We start from the raw sequence: 22,536 nt of genomic DNA, 5'->3' as shown, positions 1-22,536 counted from the left end.
ATCTAAATTGTAAGTGTTACTTAGTGAATTGTCAATGATAATGGGAAGAAATACCAGATACTGAAGTTAACATTGCATTTTAATAAACAGCCCTCAGGATAATGTGTTTAAATGCCCTGCAGACTTTTCTGCGTAAGTTCTCCCAGCTACTTGAGTGGCAAAACTCCAAATCATCCTCAGCACCAGCTACCAAAGCCTCTTGCTCTCCTTTAAGCTATGTTTTTATGTGAAATTAATATCTCAAACAGACTTGAAATACAGGATTAAAATCGGATCCAGGTGTTCTTTTTCTGCTGCCTGAGGTGAACACGTAAAACATCAGTTTGGAGATTCTACAGGAGGACATGGAAGGCTGTGAAAGCAAGTTAGCTATGGGCACAGTACAGAGTAATTCTGGAATCTGCTGCTGACTTTGTCATTTAAGCTGAGTGCACAACAGGGGATAGTAGACATTTAATAACAGCTTGTGATGAACTAGGCTATAACGAAATTCTTGATACTTTTTTTTTGTAGATTAAACTTTTCTCCTTCCTTAATTTTCTTAGTAATGAACACAAGAAATAAAATACTCTGTTGAGGAGGAGCTTGAAAATTATTGTGTGTGTCCTGCCTGGGATGATGGCCAGCACTAAAGTGTTTACCTCTCTGTCTTTGATTTGCCTGAGGCATTTGTGATGCTTCAGCACTTTGAGCAGCCAGGGAAATGGGAGTGTGCATGCATATTGGGTGGCAAATGGAGGGATAGGCTGCTAGAAGAATGCCAAAGCATTAAATACTTTCACTGCTGATGGGGAAAGCATTTGGCCCTGGTTAAGGATATTTCAGACAAGAGCTGGAGTATGTCTGGATTACAACCACCATAATCTTGCTATCTTTACAGCCACCTAGGAAAATAAAAAAATAAAACAAAGAAAAAACCAAATGAAAAACAACAAAAAAAACCCTCACAGCATTTGAATTCGTGCTGAAGAGAGAGTAGAAGGACCAAGAAGCTTGCTGGGGGAAGTGGAGAGCATCTATCAGTTTGCGATTTACAGTACCAGATGGATTGTGCTGTGTGTTCTGGCTCTGGTGATGGATAAGTTAAGTTTTGTCTTTCTCTCATGCATGCTGAGATAGAAGAAGGGAAAGCATCCATCACTGAAGAACAATCTAAGCCAAGAAAAAAAAAAGAGACAGAATTAGAAAGCAGTGTAAAGTAAGAAAATCTTGATAATTCTCTCTTATTCTTATACCAGAAATAATTCCTATATACTTGGGCTAGAACCTAATAATTGTCTAAAGTTGTTGATGTGTTTCACCCTCCCTCCCCGCCCCTCACATCCCCCCCAACTGCCCCCTGTCCCCCCCATTATTGTTTAAGAACTTTCTCTTCATTTGCAAAAGCAGCCTATGAATCCATTTTTTTCCTGATACATCACAGTTGAAATTAATAGACTTGCCCAGGATTTAATATGGTCTCCCATCTTTAAAATGTAGTGGATATGACTTCTTTAAATAATTCTGGAGCGTTTAGGCTAACAAAATGCACAAGCTAGCTTTTGGAATAAACTTACATACATGAAAAGTGGCATAGTTGTTAAACACTACATTGTAATGGCATTTTTTGGGTTATTATTACTTCAGCTGCACAATTATGGCAGCCTGCTGCATATTAGTAGACGCTTTCCTCATAACCTCAAGCTATATGCACCAAATTATTTTCCTCTTCAGACTATCATCTTGGATTCTCTAAGACTACATATCATTTATTTTTTCTCTGTAGCAGTGCGTGCTGAAGGCAATAGTGAGTGTAATACTTTCTACATTGTTAAGCAATGAGCATTATCAGCAGCTGCAATATTCAGGATTAGTCTTTTCGTTATTATTTGGCATCTGCAATACCTACATGAATCTGTTCAGTCCTGTTTCTCCAGAAGGCAGCTGGGCTCTGACTGAGAGAACGAGACCATAAAGCTTTCTCAAAATTGTCGCTTTACTCGGGAGTTCACTCTTAATTGGAACTGCAGCTTTCACAATGCAGTTCACTGGAATATATAAAAACTTGTGTTTATTTAAAGAAACTGGGATATATTAGAAGACATCTTTGCATTTTATAATGGTGAAATGGGGACAGAGCAAGGTTCTCAAGGCTGTACCACAGATCAGTTGCTGAGCCAGAAATATAAACCAAGTATTATAACCTCGAGCTTCATCCTTGGTCTGCTAGCAAGCAGATGTCTCTGAATTAAGTATGCTATAGAAAATATACCAGCTGGTATCCTGCAGTACAGAAAATGTCTTTTAGAATAGTAAATAATAAACAGTTTTTTCCTGGGGGTTTTGGACTTTCAGAGAAAAAAATGTAATGTAAGCTTCACTTGATTTTTTTTAAAACTAGATTGAAATGTTCACTGGCTTTTGCAAAAGGTCAAATGAAAAGTAATGTATTATTTTACGGTTGCAAATCTAAAGATGCTTTTGTGAAGGATTTATCTTCTGTGCTACCTATGGTTTTGGCATTACTTTTCTTAGATTAATTTTCTTGTTTGGAAAATAAAGTAGCCACATACTGGTTAGTGAAAGAAAGGGAGCAGATCTTTGTTTTCATGCAGACTTAATTCATAGATTACAGGGTATCCTGCTAGTCTTTTTTTCCTAAATTGGCATGCATATTGAAGAACTTAAATAGTGATCAATGAGATTTAAGATTTACATGTTAACATCAGTTTTGAGCGCGTGACTTAAAAATCAAAATCAGTTAGATAGGATATGAAATTATATGGCAGAATTCATGAAGAGGAATAATATTTTATTCCATGGACAGTTACTTTTATCACGGTGGGTGAAGTGATATTGAGACTGTTTTTGTTACAGGTGAAAATTGTGAAGAAAAATAAATAAACAGTGTAATGTTTTATTTTGGGGAAGAACGGAGATTTTTTTTCAAGATGATATGGAAGGAGAATTACCATGCAACCACCACCCCTCCCCCCCAAAAAAAACCCCCAAACCCAAAAAACCAAAAACCTAACCCCAACCAAAGAAACCCAAACCCCAGACACTCATACGTGCACGTACACAAACAACTTTTCTGTACATAATGCTACAGTGCTTAATAAATCTCTTCAATGACTGTCATTGTAAATCTGGTTATGGAACTCAGCCTCCTCTGTTGTCAGAGCTAACACAGCTTGGTTGCAAGCAGTTATTCTTGTCAGTATACTATAACTAGAAAAGTCTGTCTAGATTATCAGTCCGGTGAACTTCAGGTTCAGGAAAATATGTGAGAGTTTGGAGATATGTAGACAGCAAATGCAAGTGGCAACAGAGCACTTGAAATTTCCTGTAGGCTTCAAAGACCAGAAAAGCACAAGGATAAATGGTGTCATGGTCTAAAAGAAATATTTTCAGAAGTTGTTTTGCTGTCAAACTCAAGGAGATCAGAGTTGTATCAGAAATGATTTATTTTAAATAAAAATACTCGGTTGTGTAATTCACAGGAAGTTGGATAGAAACAGCCAGGTTTTCCCCACACTTTGAAGTCTTCAAGAAAAACATGACTTAAGGGAGAGCAAGATGGCAATAATTTTTCCTTTATTACTGTTTTTCTCCATATGTACTATTTTAAACTGGGTAATACTGTTCATTCTGTCAGCAGTCTTAATAATGTATTGTATTTTAAAAATTACTATTTTGGGAATCATAGTGGTTTTTGGCAAGAAGTAAGTGCTGCTCTTGGACTATAAACTTGTGGTGGTTAGTTAGAAGGTTAAATTTACACTAACATGCGTTGTCACTTTGACCTAGATGGAGTTAAAGCAAGTAAGCAGGTCAAGTACAGCAGCTTTAAATGAACTGTTATTAGTCAAATCCCTGCAAAGCCAAATAAATGTTCTGTTATTCTGTTTTATAGTTTTCAACCAGAGAGTTTGTGCTGATTGATGAATTCACATATTGTGATCTATGCTTTCCTGTCAGCAATACATTTTCTGTCTTGGAACTCCAGTGCCTAGTGGAGAATTAAGTGATAGAGTAAATAGAGTTAAAGCCTGTAGGTTATTCATAATTCTAATTTCCATTGTTAAGACCTTCCCCTTCAGAATAAAATGAAAAAAAAATATCTCAGTCTGTAATACAGCTATCAATATAGAGAATGTGACCAGGGCTCATGTTCCTGAGCATTGGCATATGTTACAGTGAACACAGTGAGTCATACATTACGGGACTCTTTTTCTTTTTTTTTCCAAAGATGATCTTCATGTGGGCTGTGAGTGTCTTGTGTTCTGATTATGTTGGATTTACCATGTTTATGAAGTAAGCCTGGCAGATTCTGAATGAGTCAGGTCTGTGGCTTATGTGATTTGCACATGGGATTGTGTGTATGTCTGTGTATGTCCACAGTTCTTCATGACCTGGAGCTTGTGTTAAGCAAAGCAGGGAAAATACTGAAGCTTAAGGGAGTCCTGGTACAGCTCCTGTTCTGTATGGATGTGATTTTAGAGTTGAATGAGAAGACACATCTGTGAAGACCTGGATATTTCCCAGCCCTGCACATGGAGGAGTATGAGTGCAGGTGTAGCACTCCCGACATTGATGTTGTGCACTACAGTATCTATTTGGGATGTGTTTGTGAGGGATAGTTCTGTGGTCTTAAACAGTGGCGGCTGGGATACATTCAAGGATGTTGTTGATTTCAGTTTGTTCTGTTTTTTTTTTCCTAAAATTCCCTAAATTTATTTTTTTACACTTTACTCAATATTGTGATTTGAAAAGCATATAAATAAAATGTAGCTTTATAAGAAGGCTATTCCTATTTCTTCCATGTTCCTCATGCCTAGATTTTGCTTAATAGCTGCCATCTTTCCACATCTGTTCTTTAGTCCAGGAAATAAGCTGGATTTAATAAGATCTCCTTCCTTGTGTGAGGACCTCTTCAGAATGAAAAGAGAAAGATGAGTAGTAATATTAGCTAGCATACATTATAAGGAGAAATGTTAGTTTTTGTAGAAGGAGCACAAGGTTGTATATGGCAGCTGTTCTAACCATTCATCCTTGATTCGTCTCTCAAAGAGGGATATATTTGCATAATGCAGACACTTTTTGGAGGAAGGGAAAAGGAGGGTATTATATTTGTGCATTTATTATTATTATTTATTATTATTATTATTATTATTATTATTATTATTATTATTATTATTATTATTTCCCTCCCCCTCTCTCAATTCTGGTACACTTTCTGTTTTGAAATTATTTTTCTCTCCTGCTGCTAGATAGCAACAAAAGCAAATAATTTTTTTCAATATTATTTTAAGCGGTGCATAAAGTTTACTTATATGATCAGTTCTCCTCAGTTTAGATGGTGAGAGCACTGAAGTGGGGCAAATGCCCGTCTCCCTGGTGCTGCTGACACTCCTACTTCAGCCCCACCAACATCAGCAGAAGTCACTTGTAGCAACTTGCTTAACTCAGGTTGTGATATCTGCAGAGGAAAACCTAAGGCTGGCTGGTGGAATGATGTGGGGCAGATGTGTTCTGATTGCCACAGTGCCCTTTTCTTGCCTTGTGAGGTGAGCAATGGACATTAGGTGTTCTATGAAAATCCCAGGTGCCCGGGCAAGCTCCCAGCTGACTGGGTGAGGTGGGGTTGCTGCTGTGGTAGAGTGCCTGAGCGGTGCCGTGCAGCTACAACAGAAGCTGGATGTCTCAGCATGCAGACAAGCCATGGTGTCTAGACATGCTATGATTAGTTCTTTGCTTAATTCAGTGTGTCACCAAGCATTTTTCCAAATATACTAGCCAGATGCGAGAGCAGTGCCTGTATCCATATGACAGTGAAGGCTGTTGACTCCATGTGCGCTCTCCTCCATGTCCCCCACCAGGCTTAATCATACCACTTGCTTGTACCAGTGACTTCAGTACCATATTCTAACAGCAGTGGGTAACAGCACTCCTATGTGCTTATCATTAAATCTAGTGAAGATTTCTGGAAACCTTCCATTACTATACACCTATGTATATTTTTATCCATTTGCTGAAGGCTTTTTTTTCCCCTGCTCTTTGGTTCTGGGAAAATAAAATGAAACATGAGTGAATTCCTCTTGTGTGTCTGTATTTGTCACTGAGAGTAGGCTAAACCCAGCAATTTGGAAAGTGAGTTTGGCTGTTGTTTTGCCTGGACATTTTTATGAAAGTTCTTGTTTTAAAATGAAACTTGTCTTCAGGTTCAGAAGTCATCTTGAAAGAAAAAAGTAGGAGACAGAAGCAGGGAACACAGACAAAGTAAACAAAACCACAGTTATATATACCAAAATTAAAAAAAAAAAAAGTGGTTTTTTTTTCAGTTAGTCTTCTGATTTTGGTGGTTTAATTTACAATTTCTTTAAGACTGTTTTGACATGGGCTGTGTAGGCTGATTTAGGCTAACTTTAGCTTAACTAAATGAATACTCAGGCTAATTTCTGGTGTTATGCTACCTACGGTATATACTGTATTGTGCCTGATGAGGGTGTTGCTACTGTCATAGGAAAAGCTGGGCTGACATCTTAAGAATTGTAAGGGAAGCAAGATATAAAGCTTGGATTTCTACAGGTTCATGAGTTTGTTTGTGTTCGTGTGCGTCTTCCCCAAATCATTAAGGTGAATCCAGACTCTGCTTTCCAGTTTTGTCTAGGTTAATTCTTAAGATTAGAATAAAAATAAACTTTCCAGAGCTTTTATTTTGCTAAAATAAAATCTGATATATTTATGTAGAAATACGAATCATGAAGCAAATGGTAAGGGGACAGTGGACAGGTTGAGGTGCATATAGAAAGCATTAGTATTGTTAAATCTGTTTAAAAAGATTGAGGTATACAGTGGCCTTTGTAAAGTTTCAAAGCACAATAATTCAGCTGTTCATTCTGGTGTAGTGAATGCATACATAAAATCACTAGCTGGCTGCATCATAGAGATGGGTTGCTTGTAGTTGTCTGTAGAACTTACTGCATGCCAACAGTTATAATTAATTACTTGACAGTCTGAATGTCTTGGAGTACTTTGTCATCAATGTGTGAGGGTGGCGGGTAGTTACACTGAGGTATTCAAGTATTCTTTGGTACATGGCAATATAAAAAGCAGAACTTGGTCCTTTTCCAAGATTTAAATTTGTCCTTGCTGTTCTGAAAAGTGGGAGGCAAAGAAAAGGTGATGCAATGTCTTCTCGACTATGTAAGCTTCACCTACCACCTTGGACTATGAAATTCAAAGTGACCTTCCATCCTTAGCTTTGGTTGATCCCTGTGTCATGGGGAATGCTATTTAAATCTGCACTTGATGACTTCTGCAGCAGGAGTCTGACATCACAGAATTTCATGGAGGGGTGTGTGTATGTGCATGTATCAGATTCTTAATTCTAGAAGAAAATACGCAAAAGTTAAAAATCCAGAGTTCTTGGTGATGGGGAGCATGATGTTTGTGAGAAATTTTGACATAGTGAACATAAATCTGGACCTTTTGTCTAATCTGGTGAGTTCTTCCTGCTCATGTGATGTTTCCTTTTTATTAAATACTTTTATGCAGGACTGCTTATGTGTTCAGCAGATTTCCTGAGACTTATATAGGTCAGAAAACTGGAAAAAAAAATCACATTTCCAGTTATCTAATGTAGTCGCTTCATATAAGTGAGCAAATGGAGTGGAACAATGGCTACTTTTTGCCTCATGCCTCTGATTAGGTTGAAGGGTGAACTGTTGATTGTTAGTGTATTTGTTCTGTGCTGTAGACTTTATCAATCAAAGAAATGAAAGCTTAAATTGGATAGACTATGATTGTTTTTTACTTATGAAGTGAAGTACCCTTTTGTTGAGGTATTGAGAGCAAGAACCTGTTATGTGATTCCTGTCTTGCTGTTTCCAGTAAAAAGAACGCTTGTTTGATTAGCAGTTCCTTCATTTCACTGAAGAAAAAAGGAAGACTTTTTTTAATGTTTCTGTTATCTTTACCCTTCCTACAAAATGGATTAAAGTCTTGGAGTGTTCTTAATGAAACCGCTCTTTTTTTCTTGGAAGTGTCTTTTGTATTGTTTTGAGACTTTAGACAGTAACTGTGTTTTCCTCCTGGACTTTCTATTTTAGGGAAAGATGAAAGAATGATAAGGCTTCACCCACCTGTGTTTGTGTTTTAGGCATGTTTAATTGTAGTGGTGATTAGGGCACCAAGGGAGTTTTTTTGCAGTGAAGATTTTTCTCAAGTTTGTATGTCCCATGGACTTTGGTAGTTCTGTGACAAGTTCTCTGTTTCTCATCCGAAGCTGCCAGTTATTATTTGAGAGAATGATTTTTTCCTGCCTATTTCTGTTTGGATCTGGCTCCAACCATGTAGTTCAATGCCTTATACTTCTAATTTTTTGTCTTGAAAGACAGATATCTGTTTTATGACTGTTACAAATGTCTGAGAATTGCTGACAAACTGTCTCTTCAATACCTATTATTTCTCTTTTGTATTTCCTTGTCTCCTAGGAGCTTACAAGGTAGACCCAGGACCCTGCTGTGTTAGGCTCTGCACAAACACTGAACAGAGGCATTAGATGATTACAGAGGGATGGTGACTAAAAGGTAGGTAAGAGACTATATTTTGTTCAGAGGGTGGTTGGTGATGTCATGGAGAAATTGTAAGTTGTCTTGAAAAAGACCTATGAGAAGGCTCTGTAGACCATTATAGATACTCTACCTTTCTGTCCTCCCTACCCTAATCTAAGGAAGTGCAAGAAATGGAAGACGTAGGAATGCAAGAACAACTTGCAGTTGTCATTTCTTCTCTTGCATTACGCTTGATTTCCAAAAGGGAAACTAGTAAAAATGAGGATGTCTGCTTAAAGAAAGACTGAAAGAGCAAATGTAAGAGTAACATGTTTGTAGGTAGCAGAGACGCTTTTTCAGGATGCTGTTTTGGGCACACAAATGCTTACCATCAATCTAAAAAACGCTTGGGAAAAGAAAGCCTTTGTAGCTAAATGACAAGGTACAGGAGACTATTAAAAGCAAGAGGACATCTCAAGAAAAAAACTGTGGCTCTATTCAAAGAAGGAAATAGGACCAAAAGTCCCCTTATCAGGCTAAACAGAAAATGAGTAAAAAAGCAGGAAGCCAATTTAAAGTGTCTGTGGGGCCTGCATATAATGACATTATGAAATAATGAGATAAGACCATGGAAGAAAACTAAATAATCCTTGTATGTATGTGCTCACCACTGAAAAGTGTGGGATGGTTCCCGTTTTAGAACCCTTCTTGTGGGAGGCCTATGAGATTGCTTTCTCGGAAGCATTTGTAGGAGAGATTGTGGAAGAAATTGCATGTTTCCAATTTAACATATCCAGATGTAGTTTACCCAAGTTTTTAAGGAAAGGAAGAATGAAACAGACCAGCTACAAACTGTGGCAAAGAGCCTCTTGCTTTAAGGTGTCTCAGCAGTTCAGAACATGAAGATGAAGGCATGTTTTAGAAAGCATTCGTGGAATTGAAGGTCTAGAAATGTATAGGCCTCTTGTTTAAACTGAGTGGATTGATAAAAAAAAAATAGTGGGTGTTTTAGACAGGATAAACACTATGGAAGTATTGAGAAGATATTGATTTCTGTGAAGGGGAGCCTGATGAAGAGAAGATTTAGAAACAGCTTAATATTAACCTTCAACCGATTGAAGTGTCCTTACAAAGATGTCAGAAGTGGCAAACCATGTGACAGGAGGTTGACATACACAGGCTGCACATTGGAAAGTTCTGATTAGGCATTGCAAGAAAATCTTTTTCAGTAGAGGGTTAGTCCAACACTGGAAAATGTTACCCAGGGAACAAGGGTCACATTGCTCCTGGTGGAGGCTTTCAAGTCTTAGTTGGATAATGCTACAGCTGACCTGATCTACTGCAGCTTTTAGTGGTTGGTCAGACTGGAGGACTCCCAGAGATCCTTTCCAGCCAGCATTTCTGAGATTCAAAGTCAAGTCTTGCTAAACTGTTGTGGTCCTTTGAAGGAGGTAACCAGCGTGCAAGCGAAAGGGATATTATGAAGTATTTTTCCACAGAAATTTAGAGAAGGCATTTTGTATTCAAAGTCCTCTCAAAAAAACTTAAAAAGGAATGAAACAGGCATGGGTTGAGGGAGAGGAATGCTGACTGTGTAAATAATTAGTTAAATAGTAGGAAACAAAACACTGGTAGAAATACGAGTTAGAAAGCACCAGTGGATTTCCACAGAGGTCTCTGTTAGTACCCAGAGGGATCTTCGTATTCATAAGTGGCTTGGAACAGAAGTGCAGTGACAAGGTTTGTTTCTGAAACTAAGTTATTCGTGGCAAAAGAATGGATAATAAAAGGGAGCAGACTGAAAAAGTGCAAAAGAACCTTCTAAAACTAAGGGTCAGTAATGGTGGAATATTTTGAGATGGCCTGAGATCTTGAGACTAGAAGCAGTAATATAATGAAAAAAAATTTGCTCTATACTTTTGTAGCAGTCAAAAAGCAAATTTATATCAAGAGTTGCTCTGTAAGGAAAGAGATCAAAATATCATTAGACCACTCTCTACATCTATTTTGTATGAGTCTTAAATAAGGTATGCTCTTCTGGTCCTGTTATCTCAGGAGAAGGGGAGTAGAACTGGAAGAGGTTCGGAGAAGGGCAACAAGAATGAGGAAGGATAGCGGGATGCAGAAGGCACCTGTGGAGCTGCTTCCATGCAAGAACAACTAGATAGATGAGAGTCTCCAGACATAGAAAGTAGATCGTGGCCCGATGCTAGTGCTAGAGGTCTATAAAAATCATGTAAGCTGTGAGATGTGCAATTGGGAAGTGAATGCTCAGTGCCACTTTATTTTTGCTTTAGAAGAGATAAAGGGAGAAAAAGACAAGGTAACAGTTTCAAAGCTAGGAAAAGAGGTTTTTCTTTGCATAGTGTGCAAGTCAGTTCTGAAATTCCTTGCCATGCGATGCTGTGTGTTGATGCATGAGTGTAAAGAGCTGCTTAACAAAGTTGGAAATGGTGGTGGAGAAAAAAAATAAAGGAGATGACAAACAACTCTAGGTAAGCTCTAGGTAAGGAAGCTAGTGCACTGCAAATTATGGAAAGCTGTGTGGTGTTTTAGGGGGAGTGAAAGAGAATATTTTTATATGACTGCTCTGGTTTTCACTGTTCCCTTAGACATTTGCTTTTTTTTGGTCCTGGAGACAGGGTAGTAGGTCAGACTGGATATTGAGTTTGAGCTGGTTGGGTCATATATCCAGCCTGGCCCACTGTTGCAGTTCTTATGTGCTATTTTATAAATAGGAGGGCTGCAGGGTGCAGTCCCAAAATATAATACCGTTGATAGAAATATTAAGCTGTTATGTAATTTGAAGCCTCACACTGAGCTTGGAGGCTTCTGCCTCATTGTAAGATGAATGCTTTTTAGCTTATTTTGGCACATGATAAATTACAATTAAATTTATCTTAATATTTCAAGCTGTTTCATCAAGAGTTCAATTTTTAGTTCAAACATCTCTTTTCTTCCTGTGTTCCCTGTACTGTGTGTCAGACTGAGAAACTACCAAAACAACTTATCTCACTACTTAAGTTCTAGTGCCGCCCATCTCAGCATAAAGATAGTAGACTGGGGGTAGTTTTGTATTTGTGAATTAGCTTGAGAGGCAAAATGTTGGAGTTATATTTTGATGATCAAGGGGACGAGACTAGAAGTGATGCAGGGTTGCATAATTATACCAGTTGAAGTGGCCAAAACAGATAAGGCTGCTGGAAGAGAAAGGATAATGGGAGATTAGTGGAAAGTTATCAAACTGAAGAAATTGAATGGTAATATATAGACAGGGATGGGAAACTACTGAATAAAATTCCTAAGAATTAGCAGGAGTTTAGGAGTTTAGAGATGAGCAGATGCAGGGAATGAAACAATGTCTCTGGTTTTTGATAAGTGGTTTGTGGACCTGAGATGGATGGATCCATGCCAGTATTAAAGTGTTTAAATTTTCTGTACCAGTGATATACTTCCACTAGGAAGTTTTCCAAGGGGACTTGAAATCAAAAAATGTGGGAGAGGAGAACAAGGGTTTTTTTATTTTAAGAGGGTAGTTGCTCTTCATAAAGATGAGTAGCAAAAATTAGACTAAACCAGCTGAAATGGAGACTCAAGGGATTTCTGAGTAGCATGGCCAAAACTTCCAAAGAAAAAGATGACATGAATATTTCAAATAATAATATACACAGCCCTGAGTAAAGAGTATTTTTCTTGCAGGAAAAGGGGGATGCAGAATGCAAGCAGTTACAAGGGAAAAAGGAAGAGGAATGTAACAGAGATCATTACCAATTAAAAGTATTGCTTAGGTCCCTACCCACCTAATTCTTTGAGCTAGTCCCTCTGTGAAGGAGAGCCCTTCCTCAAGGCCCTTCTAACTCTTCTGGTGTCTTCCTTGTGGCACTGTGTCTATGGTGGTGCGAATTTTCCCTTTGTGCCAGAGTTTCCCTTAATGCCAGGCTTGGGGAATTTTAACGAGTAGAAGCATAACAATGAAAGGGTTGTTAGCAGTAGTTGTTTGTTAAAAAGAACCTGCATTGCTTCAGAGCAGCAATAGCAACTTCAGAGTGGGATAAAGGAGCTCCATTCTCTTTCAGAAACTTTGTGTCTGGTATACACTGAGCTGCAAACAGCTTTCTACTGAAATGAAGAGTTGTGCTGTACTTGACTCTGCTTATGAGGTGGAGGATCAAAGAGGGATAGATGAGGTCATTGTGTATAGTTGGAAGAGTCTTTGTTTCGTGCTATAGAGAATGACTCTCTTCTCATTGAACTTGTTAAATCTTTGATATTAATGACATTTAGAAGAAGGATTTAACACCTTGTGTAAACCTAAATGGTCTTTGATTTATAATTTTAATCTCCATTTCTTTTTCTTTTTTTTATTTTTTTTTGTTTTTGTTTTTTTTTAGGAGGAGGGCTTAGAAGCCTAGTTATGAATAAGGTTCAGCTTCCACCCCCACCAGCACAACTGCCCTCCCCCAGGTTACTAATCGTGCAATAAAGATGCTGCCTTTAAGTATTCCAGATATGTCTTGATTGCCTGAAGTCTCATGGGTTGCTTTCTCTTGTCTTGGTCTTTGAAATGTTAAACGAATTTGTACAAAAGGACATTGCTTTGAGATTCCTTGAGCTATCTCTCTCAAGATAGATCTAGGTTTGATACACTTATATGAGTGTTTTTCTCCATGTGACAGACGTTTTGTACTTGCAGTGTGTGCATTAATGTGCTGTGTATAATCTGTTCACTCTGGAAGCCCTTTCTGCAACACTACTGCAAGCAGTTAGAATTATTTTTCACTTGGCTTCAGGTTGCATCTTTATAAAATATGGTGGAACCCAGTGCTGGAAAACATGCAGGATTGACAGCCCTGGAAATTGAAATCCCTGTTTATCCGCGGACTAGATAGCACAGCCTAGCCAGAGCAAACTTTATATCTTGGCAGTAAGATTCATTATTAAACCGCTGAGATGACCTCTGCTTTATTTATTTATGATTTACAGAGCACTGAAGGTTTGCAAAGACTTTGCACAGTGATTGTGTCACGTTTCAATTTCTGTTTTCAATATCTTTCTGTGTTTATTACAGTATAAACACAGATATCTCTTTAAAAACCAAACAAGTATGAACTCTGCACTGGATTTCCCAAGTAAAAGAGATGTATTTGTCTATAGTTATATTATTAGTTGTAGAAATTGATAGGGCTATAGTGATTGAACTAACACAGGATAAAACATCATCATTTATATTCAAAAAGTTAACAATTTAAACCCCAGATGTCCCATGGTGATGATGCTGTGGAAAAAGCCAGACTCAATAATAAATGCCAATTTGGTTATTAAGGAGTTATTGCTTTAATACGTAATACAATGTCAGGCACACAGGGAATCATTTCACCTAATGGATGTGTCCATTGAGGCTGGTTACAGGACTTTTATACTGGTTAAACATACATATTCATATAGATTCCAAGAAACACTGATTACATATTCAGGAAATATTGGTTAAAAATACATAGAACTCATTATCATATCACCCACTCTCAAATGTACATCACAGTTCCTTGGAGTCAGAGTGGGATCTTGGGATACCTTATACTGAATTTTGTTGCTGGTGCATATTCATAGCTTGGGTTAGCCCAGCTCAGGACTGAGACGGCTCTGAATAGCTCAAGCAGAAGCAGGTTGTTATGTTGCCTCTCTGCAGAGTGCTGTGGGAAGGAGAGGAGGAAGCTGGGCTCCAGCAGAGAGTGAGTGGAAAGGCCAAAGTATGTTTGTGGAAGGAGATGCAGTGCGATCTAATGAGTGCAACTTCTCTCAGGCTTTACCTTCCCTATCTACAGAAGCTATCACAGAATCACAGAATCACAGAATAACCAGGTTGGAAGAGACCCACCGGATCACCGAGTCCAACCGTTCCTAGCAAACACTAAACCATATCCCTCAGCACCTCGTCCACCCGTGCCTTAAACACCTCCAGGGAAGGTGACTCAACCACCTCCCTGGGCAGCCTGTTCCAGTGCCCAATGACCCTTTCTGTAAAGAATTTTTTCCTAACGTCTAGCCTAAACCTCCCCTGGCGGAGCTTGAGGCCATTCCCTCTTGTCCTGTCCCCTGTCACTTGGGAGAAGAGGCCAGCACCCTCCTCTCTACAACGTCCTTTCAGGTAGTTGTAGAGAGCAATGAGGTCACCCCTCAGCCTCCTCCTCTCCAGGCTAAACAACCCCAGCTCTCTCAGCCGCTCCTCATAAGGCCTGTTCTCCAGCCCTTTCACCAGCTTTGTTGCTCTTCTCTGGACTCTCTCCAGAGCCTCAACATCCTTCTTGTGGTGAGGGGCCCAGAACTGAACACAGTATTCGAGGAGCGGTCTCACCAGTGCCGAGTACAATGGTGCCCTTAAAAACGTAGCAGGTGGTTGGTTTCCCTTTGGCACAGGGGATGACTGGAGGGAGAAAATGGTGCCAATCATGAGTGAGCACATGGATCTTGGGGTTGAGACGTGCTGCCGTTGGCTGATATGTGACTAAGCTTTGATATAACTGACTGCTGGGAAGATCTGTCTTGCTTGGGAAGTTAGGGTCTTTGCTTAGGCTGTGACACAGGGCAAAGACTTGGTGTGGGAGAAGATCAAGTGGCAAGCTTGCTAAGTTAACTGGAAACTATACTGGTCTACCTGTAACGAATGCCTTCGCTTATTGCTGTGGGCTGTTGTCAAAGTGAGCAGCTCGTCCTTCCAGAGAAGTTTATGGTGTTCAACTGTGGTGTGTCAGCATGTTGGTGGTGCAGTTATTTTTTTGTCTCAGGAAAGGAATTTCTGCTTGTGCGCTCTGTACATTTGGGTTATTTTTCTTTTGAGGAATGCATCATGTGAGGGCATGAAGATGTACTGGAAGTAGTGCAAAAAAGGTGAAGGCCATATTATATGGCTTTTTGGGTATAGATCTTGGCGGTTTTAGGCAATGCTAGATAAGGGTGTTCTGAATGCAGGTCATACAGCTTGCTTGATGGTGTATTGGAGAGCTGATTCAGTGAGAAGAGAAGTTTTCCATAGGCTAATATGTGACATAAAATGTAGGGATGTTCAGGAAGTTTCCCTTTAAGTAACTGTGAGGGTACTAGAAAATTTGGATGCAAGCAAAACAGGCTAAGAAAGCTGAAACATTGCCTCTATTATTAGAAATATCTAAAGGAAGGTGCAATCATTCTACATGTTTCTAGGTGACTTTGACACATTTCATCTCGAAATCTTGGATTCCTCAAAAGGAGGAGTCTAAAGTATGTTTCAGCATATGCAATCTGTGCATACCTACTGTATGCTTATAAGATTCCAAAGTGATAAATGAAAAATGGCGGCTACAAAGCTACAGAACTCTAAAGTGATTTTGGATATGATGGAGACATCAGTGACACTTCAAGTAATTTAGTCTTTGATTGATGGAAACTGTCAGCCACCAAGAAGCTACTGTGAAAGATGTCACCAAACAAATTGGATTTTCACAACACTGTTAGTTTGTGCAATAACCTTATGGAACAGAATTTTTTTCCCCTGAAAGCTCTGAAATGGAAATCATTAAAAAGAGCATTATTATTAACAACTAGAAAAAACATGGAAATAAAAATAAGTTAAAATAATTTTTAAAGACAATATTTTGTTTTATTGAGACATAAGTAAACAGAGCAGCATAATGTATATTCTGAAGGAAGCCCCCAAGAGGCTGCATAGTTGAAACAACTATGTCAAGAGTCATGAGATTTTAGGTATAAGCATTGTATAGGTATAAGCATTTTGAGCTTTGACTTTTCTGTTTGAAGACTCTGATATATTGTATATTTTCCCTTTAGAATGGTCCTTGAAAAATCTTTATGCCTTCTGGTTTTTGTTTTTTTTGTGGTTTTTTTTTTTTTTTTAATTTTACTTTGTTTATTTCCAGAAAGAATTTATTAACGCAGCCTTTCACAGAAGGTGTAAAATACCTGTATCTGGATTCAAGATTTAGGAAAAAATAATGAAAGGTAGATGAAATTTCAGAAAGATCTAACAGAAGACATGATTTTCACTTCAGACTTTTTATTCCAGGATTCTGATAACTTTGTCAGGGTTTCCTGTGTTTCTGATAGACATTTTCGGAAGACAGCACCATTAGCCACACTGTTAGAGTTACTAATTAAAAAGAGACATATTTGTATGATGTCTGAATTATCTGGACATTAATGCAACTTAATGTGGCTCAGAAGGGAGCTGTGTGATATTTCTCTTGCAGTTCTCGAATGAACTAGAGATTGAAATGCAAAATGTAGTATAGAAGAGTGTCATGTGAATCAGTGGGTCCCCTATGAGCACTGTTCCCTGTAATCATGCAATTAGAAAGAACATTAAACAGTGCTTTCATTTGTATATTAAATCTTTGTAAGCGTGTGGGAAAACTTTTGCTGACATATATAACAAATCTAAATCATCATCTTTGCAGTGCTAATGTTAAAGAGTAAGGAAAGTGAGATAGTAGCTTACTTACTCTAGGCATTTTGTATAATCCGTGCCAATACATTGGATAATTCATTCCACCTAAGCATTCTCTGTAGCGTACTCTCTCTCGCTTATTCAAGAATGGAAGGAAGAATTTAGATGCTTGGTGAGATAAATGCGTATTTTGAGTGCTTATCTTGATAGAAAAGCTATGTATATATAAATAGGTGGGGAGCAGAAGTGTTCCATAGTGGTAACATAGGATTGGGGGACCTCTGAGTTGCCTCATTTCTCCCATTCCTTCACATCAGTCGGCTATGCCTTGCTGTCACTTAAGCTGATGCTGTAACGAGAGACTGTTGGTTATTGATGCAAAGAAAAAAATCATAGAATCATAGAATCACCAGGTTGGAAAAGACCCACCAGATCATTGAGTCCAACCATTCCTATCAAATACTAAACCACGTCCCTCAGCACCTCATCCACCCGTCCATTACACACCTCCAGGGAACCTCCCTGGGCAGGAAACAGAACGCTTGTGAAAAGTGCAAGGGTGATAGTCACCCGCGTGCAGGTTAAATGCGTGGCTAGAGCAGAAATGTGAATTCTTCAGCTGTTTAAATGATACGTCCTTACATCCAGAACCCAATTGCTAAAGTTTCCCACCTGTCTTCTTGATTTTATACCTGATACTTCCATTCTTTTTAAAGAAAAAGCTGTTTGTGCCCAGACTTCTTTTAAAAAAGTAAATCAAAAGTTGATAATTGGCAAGGAGTTCAGAGGAGCTGGGAGTCTAAAATGCATTTGTAAATGGGGGCATGGGTGTGAGTTGATTTGATATACAAAAGTGTATTTGCCTCCACTGTAATTTGGTTGTCAAAGCTGTGACGACCATGCATTTGCTGCAAGTTGTTTAATGACCACTGCCCTTTAAAACTGTACTGAGGAAATGCAGGGCTGAACCCACCATGAGAAGGAGAAATTTGCCTGTATTATTTAACTGTAGCAGGCTGTCACAGTAGTCATTTCATGACATTTTGGAGCAGTTCTTTTAAGTAGTAACTACTTAAATATAATCTTTATTTTGGAAGTTTGCCTGGTATTCATATGCAGAATATCCACTAACAGTTTTGTTTTAGCTGTAAAAATTTCATCCTTTAATTGGTGAATCACATTTGAAAAAGCATTCTATTAAGTCCCTAGGGAAGCTAATTCCCAAGTACTATATTTTTTTTTTTACAGTGACATACAATATGGTAGAAAACCGTTTTCTGTTGACTATAATTTTTTTAAAAATCCAGCTATGTGAAGTTGCTGTACTACTGTCTTCCTTCTGGTTTATCTTACATCCATGTACAAATTTTGGCATGTTTTCCTGTACAATTTACAGATATAAAAAGTATGGCCAGATGGCAGCAGCAGTAATCTTTGATATGATGATCTTCTCTCTTAATTATTCAACATGTACTACTTCTGTAGTGTAGTGTAGTCTGTGTGTTGCTGCTTCCCAATTTATATAGAATGCAACAGCTAATCTTGCATTTACTTTCGTATTACCTCTTTTTTTGCCTGCTTCCATCAGACTTTCCTTCACTCCAAATTATTTGTTATACATGCTCAAGCTTTTGCACAATTTTTTCATCCAACTCTAACCGTTGTCTTCTTCATTCTCCCCTCAGCTGATAAACCTTCTCTTTCCAGCTATTTTTTTTTCCTATGGCTATATCAGTGCATTGTCTTCTGCTGCTCTGTTGCATGGATCTCTTCCCAGTCCTGAACCACTGCCTTTTGTTCAATCAAATAACGATTTTAAACCTTTTTTTAAATATAGTTTCCAGTACAAGACAGTTTAAAATGATATGAAGGGAAAAGAGAAAGATGACAAAGCAACCTAAGCTAGAGTATGTCCTCCTTCTCCTATCTTGCATCATAACTGAATTTGGGTAGAGCTTACAGAAGACAGTAAGACACGTGGCCAGCTTTCAAAGCATAAGATTTTGTAACTTAAGAGTACTTTTTTAATGTGTGTTTCTGAACATTGTTCATGCAAATTAATGGTCACAACTTTCCTTGTACTTGTGACTCTGTTTCTGCATGGATTCCTAATTCCTAGTGGGGAAAGTTCAAAATTCACTTTTTCCATGATCCCTTTTCATACAGGGACTACAGGTTCTGTTTTAGCAGAAGGTTACACAAAGTAGGTTAGCAGTAACGCTAGGTAAGAATAGAGTTTGAAGGCTGTTCAAGAAATTTCATCATTGTAGTAGTGCCCCTCTAGACTGAAACTTTTTTTTTCTCCCCTAATAAAAAATATGTAAATAGTTTTGTGTAATCAACATAATTATGTAGCCTAAGAGGAAAAAAACAGTGTCATAGTTTACAGCATAGAGGAAAAAACAGTGCTATAAACTGAGCCTGCATTTGCGAACAAGTATAATGAAAATAAGTGTTAAAAAAAAAATTAAAGATCTGGTCTTTGCTTTTCTTAGTGTTTCCTGTTTTAGTGAGGTGGAGTAGCATACTTTTGTTCAGGTTTAATGAGTAAAAAAGTTTTTTCACATTTAAATTTCATTTAGTAAGGTGTAGAATTATGTAGTATAGTATCTTCATTCAGGGGCAAAGTTACTAGGTCTCTGAAAGCATGTTGTTTTAAAAATTGTTGTCCACAGCTTTATATTTTCTATTTTATCTCTCAAAATAGTACCAGGGATATTTGAAAAGCATAACAGTGTTGCTGGATAGTGCCATGGACTGTCTAGTCTGGATACTGTTTCTCTTTGTGGTTGCAACTCATGTACTGTAGTATGTGCTTCGTAAAAAGCCATGTAATGGATTTTCCTTGTCTTAGAGTGTATATTCACTTTTCTCAAGGCTTTATAGCTCATAAATAGAGACATACGTACTATATGGCAATACAAGTAAAAATGTAATCTATGAGTGCCGTGCAGTGCAGGACTCAGATCTTTGCAGAATATGGGAATGAATTTCTTTGCTTGGTCAGAGATGTATTCAGACCAGCATCTGATCTCTGTCAGGAGCAAATGGCACACACCGCGGGGAAGAGGTTAGGAAGCCAGCAGCAGCTAGTGGAACCTTTCCTGAATATTGTTGAAGTATCAGACCTGGGAAGTTCCTGAATTTCACACTGCAAAATCAGAGTGTATAGGTATTTCATAACCATCTGTGGATCCTTTTTCTGAGGATCTGCCCAATCCCATTTTGAAGTTATGTCATTTTTTAAAATCAACAGGAATCCATAGTAAGGACTATCTACTCAACTGCTATTACTCACAACACATGGAAGTATATTTTTACTACAGAACAGCTTGTGTTTTATGCCATGTTGATGGTGTTGACCATCTTTTTGGTCCCTAAGGAAATGTTTGGTTTGCCAAAAATAGTACAAGCTGTAAAATGAGCAAGCAGTGTGGTATACAGAGAAAGGAGAAACAAAGTGCAGGAATGTCTGTGTAGATCCCTGATTTACTGCAGGTCTTCACTCTCCATATCTTTTCCTGTACTACCTGACACTTCTGCCTTCTCCTGGCTCCTCTCACTTCATGTCTTTCCTTTGTCTGTTAAACTTCCCCTGATTTTCGTTCCAACGTTCTCCACTTTTCAGACCTTTATTTGCAAACAATGATTACCAGTTTCCTTTTTTTCCATTAAAGTTATTTTGTAAGTGAAAATCTGTGGTGGCTTTATAGTATGTCTGAGGAGGAGAATCCCTCCTTCTGGTGCCTCAGGCTCGCTTCTGATGGCCACTCTGAGGATCACAGTTCAATGGATGTCCCAAGCAATGCTTGGGGGTAGGTGCTTTGCTGGCTGTTAGGGGAAGGACACTAGAGGTGGGAATCTGGGGCTTGGGGGATTGCCACGAAGGTCCAGCTAAGGGACAATTAAGAGAAAAAGAGGTTTGAAAAAAAAAGAGTTGAGATTTTGTTGGAACTTGGCGTAGTTTGTGCTGATTTGACTGCTTTTATACCTCTAAGCTGCTTGTGGTGTTCTTCTGTGTGAACCCACTGGATTGGCTGGTGCCTGCTGAGGAAGCTGTGGTCCACTGCACTGGTGCTATGCTCCGCTGATGAGGTGGACATGCCCACGATGTGGTAAATGATATCTGAGGTGTTATTTCAAACTTCTTGCTTCACTCAGGCCACTTTTCTTGAATCAGTGCTTCCTTTTTGGAAATCACAAGTATTGCAGCTCTTTGAGCAGTGCTGGAGAATGAACTTTGATGACATATTCTTCCTTTATAAGTTGCCACTATGAGCTGTGGATATTAGCAGACTTTTGGCAGAATCTCACTATAATTTTAAGGAATGATTTTTTGACCATGTTAGTCAATGACAGCTGATGGGTAACTGCCTCTTGCATATCTTAACATTCATGCCACTGCAGAAATGAAAATCAATATTAAAAAAAAAATTGACATAACTCTGTAATCAGTTTGTTAATTGAAGCTGGTTCTCTCTTTATAAGAATACAAATTAGAATATGCTACCCTGCTGCACGGCAAACAGTCTACATTGCTGGGTCCAGTGATGAGACATGATAGTGTATGGCTGGATTGTTTCTGTGAAGAAATTCCATAGCCTCCAGTCTCATCTTGATGTTTAATGAGGTGATCTTTGAGCTGTTGCTGTAATCTAATTGTGTGTCTGAGTGATATACAAATTGGTTTTTTTAAAGCTCTACTAATTAAGGAATGTATTTCAAAGTAATTATAATATAAAGAAGTATAGCATTTATTTGCACATTTGACAGGGGAACAGGATTAATCACTATAGTAAAAACAACTGGTTAGTTTTTTGGGAAACAAGATTTAAATGAGTTTTGATATTTATTCACCTTATGTCTATATATAATGAGAAGGATGACTGAAAAAAAAATCACAATTCATTTGTAAAAAAAGTGTGTCTTTGACATTCATATTTTTCACTGGAGGAAAGACCAGCACTGTTATTTTAGACTGATGCAGCCTTTTTTGTTGCCTGTTCCATGCCTCCATCACTTCTTCCTTTTGGGCTTCAGGGCTTGTCGCTAGTGGTGTTGCCAGGATTGGACAGCATCTTTCTTTTAACTTGTGATTCTGTTCTAATGAATCCATACAACATATAATCTATTTCGGTAGACAAGTACTTTTTTTCAGGTTCATACTTGTGCAAGAAGATGCATGTTATTCAGTGTAGGTAGTTAGCATAAACAAATTTCTATCAAACTTTTAATGTTTGCAAACCAAGTGTAGTGGAGCACACAGGGGAAGTGGAATGGGTCTCCCACAGCTAATGACATGAGCAGGATCTCTGAGAGTAGAAACTGGTGTCCCAGAGTTGTTTGTAGATGCATGTACCCAGAACCAGTTCTGAAACTGGCATCTTTTAGTTGTGCCAAATTCTTCTGTTTGTATACTGATATTGACATAAATTCACTCAAAGCTCAGTTAAACTGACACATGATCAGCAAAGATAATAATTTGAAAGCAGCTTTGCTGCTGGACAAGTGTGGTTAGAGTGGTGATCCTCTTTTTTATACAGTAGCTTATAATCAAACAAA

At 38.3% G+C, this 22,536-nt stretch overlaps 1 protein-coding gene across 1 annotated transcript in view; it reads left to right on the top strand.

Moving 5' to 3' along the window:
- Positions 1 to 8,499: 8,499 nt before the first annotated feature.
- Positions 8,500 to 22,536, top strand: part of SEMA5A (semaphorin 5A) — a 232,028-nt gene continuing 217,991 nt past the window's right edge. Inside the window, exon 1 of the mRNA XM_069853480.1 lies at positions 8,500 to 8,573. The gene's annotated coding sequence lies outside the window, so the exon portion shown is untranslated. The remainder of the gene's footprint in view (positions 8,574 to 22,536) is intronic.

The sequence above is a fragment of the Phaenicophaeus curvirostris genome, chromosome 3 (assembly GCF_032191515.1).
Source record: "Phaenicophaeus curvirostris isolate KB17595 chromosome 3, BPBGC_Pcur_1.0, whole genome shotgun sequence".
In the NCBI taxonomy this organism is placed as follows: domain Eukaryota; kingdom Metazoa; phylum Chordata; class Aves; order Cuculiformes; family Cuculidae; genus Phaenicophaeus; species Phaenicophaeus curvirostris.
The sequence above is the reverse complement of the archived record's forward strand: the minus strand, read 5'-3'. Positions and strand labels throughout refer to the sequence as shown.